Here is a 3,399-nt window from a genome sequence, read left to right as displayed (position 1 = left end):
TAAGGAAATAGAGGCAAAGGGAATTTAAGTAATTTGCCTGAAGGCCATACATTAGTAAGTGGGGCAGCTTGCATTTGAATCTGTGTAGTCTGGCTCCAGGATCTGAACTTAGAACCACAGTATTATACTACCTTATGATGTTCCCAAGGGTTGAGTGTTACATTTATTTTTCCAATGAGTAAAGCAAACTTCAAAACCTAGGTTGCTGGCCCCATTGCCTTTCAGCCAGAAAGTGACAAGAATTAGATAGCAGGGTAGAGCCAGCACTTCTCATCTATCATTTTATTTGATTCTGGCTACCACCCCATGATGTAGATGGTAGTATTTCCCCCCTTTAACAGATGGTGAAACAGGTTCTACTTCGATTGTAACTTCTCAACATAATACAGCTTGTGAATGTAGAGCCAGGCTTTGAATGAGGGAGCCCAACTGGAGGATGTCCATGTGATACCAGTTATCAAGGAGCTGACAATCAGATCTGAAAGAAGGAACAGTGCAAATATGAAAAAAATCTTCCAAGTCTGGTGGACTAGAGACATCGTGAGGCAGCTCTGAAAGAGGACAAAGGGCTCAGAGAAAAATTAGAGTGAAACAGTCAGTTTCAGCGATGAGGAGGATCATTAATTGACTCTTTAAGAATAAGTACAGGGTAGGTTATGGAGTCTTAAAGAAAAGTAACTGCCAATATCTGTGGGGGTAGGGGTGGGGACACTGTGTGTTTGTATGCTGATAGTAAGGAGATCAGCATCTAGTATTCAATTTCCCAAGAGGCACTAATATTTGATTGACAAATAAAATAGAAGATTGTTGAAGATCTATGGTTAATATCTGTTTAATATCTGCTTCATCAAATTCAATGAAAATGTTTCTGAGCTTTACTTCAGAGCCCAGACAGATTCTGGAATTTAGTTTTTCCTTATTCATTCTCAGTCTTATTCTATTCCCATTTTCCTCTTTTCTTTCCCCTCTTTTTTCCCTCTTTCTTCCCTCCTGTTCTCTCTTCTTCTCCTCCTCTTCCTCTTCCTTTTTCCCCTTCTTCCTCCTCCTCTCTTCCTTTTCCTCTCTCCTCCCCTCCTGCTTTCCCTCTCTGCCTCACTTCCACCTCACAGTATTCTTGGGACTTCTTTTCAGCCCATAACAGAATTCTGTTCTTTAAGTAGGGCTTTAAAAAATTGTGGCCCTTAGTTTATTTTAATTCCATTTCAGCCTTTGATATGTCAGCAGTAAATGGTTCTTATGTTCATTCCTTCCACACACAATCTCAGCCCCCATTGTGCCATTAGATTTGTGCATCTCCTCTGCTATTCTGCCTTATATGTGTGTATGCATATATATATATGCATATAAAATATAAAATGTCTACATATATAGGTTACACACACACATTCACTGCTAGCTCATAGTTTTGAGGTTTGAGGGTTGCTGGGTTTTCTTTCCCAATCATAAACAATGTTTCCATTCTACAGCCCTTCTCTAGAGAAGACCCATAAAATTTGACTCATGAAGAGAGAGAAAAAAATTCAGGAGACGAAATTAATATGGGGAGAAAATGAAAGAGATTTAGTGCAGCTATCAACTGACCATTGTGCTGTCTTTAAGAGTCTGTTGAAACAACATAATAAAAGGTAATAAAGGCTGGATTTATAGCCTACCTGGCGGAAATGGCTGTCTGTTTGTATCTTGCCCAGTTGCAGACCACTGCAGGTCTTTGTCTTGGGAGCAGGATCTTTTTTCCTCAGAGATCTCTTTTTTTTTTTCCCTTGGACTCAAGGGACATTAGAAAGTATCCAAATCAGGTTGGCAGATAAGTTAAACATCTCTCTGGTTCTTTCTCTTCCCTTCTTTGCTCTGGGATTTAAGGACCCAGTATTGTTTCTTTTAAAAGCTATATTTGATTTGGTTTGCCTAGGAAAGCCCTCAGTGATTACTAAAATAGGTAAAGAGAACTTTGAACTTTAAAAATGGTCATGCCAGCTCCTATGGGATTAAGGGCTTATTCTTTCACCTTAAAGTTGAAATAAATATCCCAAAACTTCTAAATTAGTACAAATCAGTCTCTTGAAAGGAAGGTGAAACACACTGCCCAGGTAGTATGAGAAAATCAAGGATCAAGAAGACAAGAGGAATAGATGGTGTCTGCTCACAAAGGGGTCTGGACCATGTTGTAGGAGGCAGTTGGGACAGGGGTTAGTCTGCTGAACCTGTAGTGCTCCTTACCGCTTGATGAGTGATCAGAATTTTGAAGCAATTGGAGCTTATTAATTCATTAATTCCTTCATCAAACATTTAGCATCTACTTAATGTCACGCCTTGAGCTAGTGACAGGGCTACATAAGTGAATAAGAGGTGAGAATTGAACAATGAGGACACTTGGACACAGGGCGGGGAACATCACACATTGGGCCCTGTAGGGGGGTGGGGGGCTTGGGGAGGGATAGCATTAGGAGAAATACCTAATGTAGATGACAGGTTGATGGGTGCAGCAAACCAATATGGCGCATGTGTACCTACGTATCAAACCTGCACGTTGTGCACATGTACCCTAGAACTTAAAGTATAATAATAAAATAAAATAAAAAAAAGACCAGGTCTGTATCCTGAAGAACCCAGCCTAGAGGAGGAGAAAGCCCCCTCATACACAAGTCAATAAATGCAGTGATCAAGTCCATAATGTCAGTGTATGTGTACAGGGCTCAGGAGGCACAAAATAGGGGCAGAGGCCAAGCTAACACCAAGCATATTGGAAGGCTTCAGAGTACAGCTGGGCCTTGATATTGTGTCAAGTATTTGCTTGAATGGGTAAATGAATTAATAAATTAAAAGGTTAGGGAGAAAAGAGGAATCAGAAGATAGGAGTTCTAGATCTAATTACCACTCACTGTGAGATCTTGAGCAAGTCTCTTCCTCTCTTTAAGCCTCAGCTTCCCCATCGATTTGCTGAGATTCTAGATTGTCTCTAGCTTCTCTTCCACCTCAGGCATTCTAGATTAGATTATGGAGGATAAAGGGATATTAGCATCATTTCAGATCTCGGGTCTTGGTAGCAGGTCCAAGCCTTCCTTCCTATCTCCCTAAAAAATACGCCCAATTTTGTTCATATTGTATGTTTTCTCATTGCTTGTTTCTAGGCTTGGTCTAGACATGTGGCTCTGGCGGCGGGGGCTCAGATATTTTGCAAGTTAGAAGTTACAGTGACCACTTGCTGTTCCCCACCCCAAAATGAGGTTGAGGCCAAGAGGAAAGCTAGGAAATTCTGGGGAAAAAATGGAAATGGAGCCACGGGGGAAGCAGGAAGGAGGATGCCAGCAGCAAAATGCTGAATCCCGGAAGAGAGAGATCTCATTACTGGAGTATGAGTCATGGTAATAGGCTGAATAAATCCCCATAAAGTCAGGGCTA

At 41.0% G+C, this 3,399-nt stretch overlaps 1 long non-coding RNA gene across 1 annotated transcript; it reads right to left on the bottom strand.

The window, feature by feature from the left end:
* Positions 1-264: 264 nt before the first annotated feature.
* Positions 265-2,967, bottom strand: LOC107976762 (uncharacterized). Its single transcript, XR_001720984.2, has 3 exons — positions 2,880-2,967; positions 1,653-1,848; positions 265-478 (listed from the first exon to the last, which is right to left on the bottom strand). It is a non-coding gene; the product is annotated as an uncharacterized LOC107976762 (long non-coding RNA).
* Positions 2,968-3,399: the final 432 nt, after the last annotated feature.

The sequence above is a fragment of the Pan troglodytes genome, chromosome 11 (genome assembly GCF_028858775.2).
Source record: "Pan troglodytes isolate AG18354 chromosome 11, NHGRI_mPanTro3-v2.0_pri, whole genome shotgun sequence".
Classification (NCBI taxonomy): domain Eukaryota; kingdom Metazoa; phylum Chordata; class Mammalia; order Primates; family Hominidae; genus Pan; species Pan troglodytes.
The sequence above is the reverse complement of the archived record's forward strand: the minus strand, read 5'-3'. Positions and strand labels throughout refer to the sequence as shown.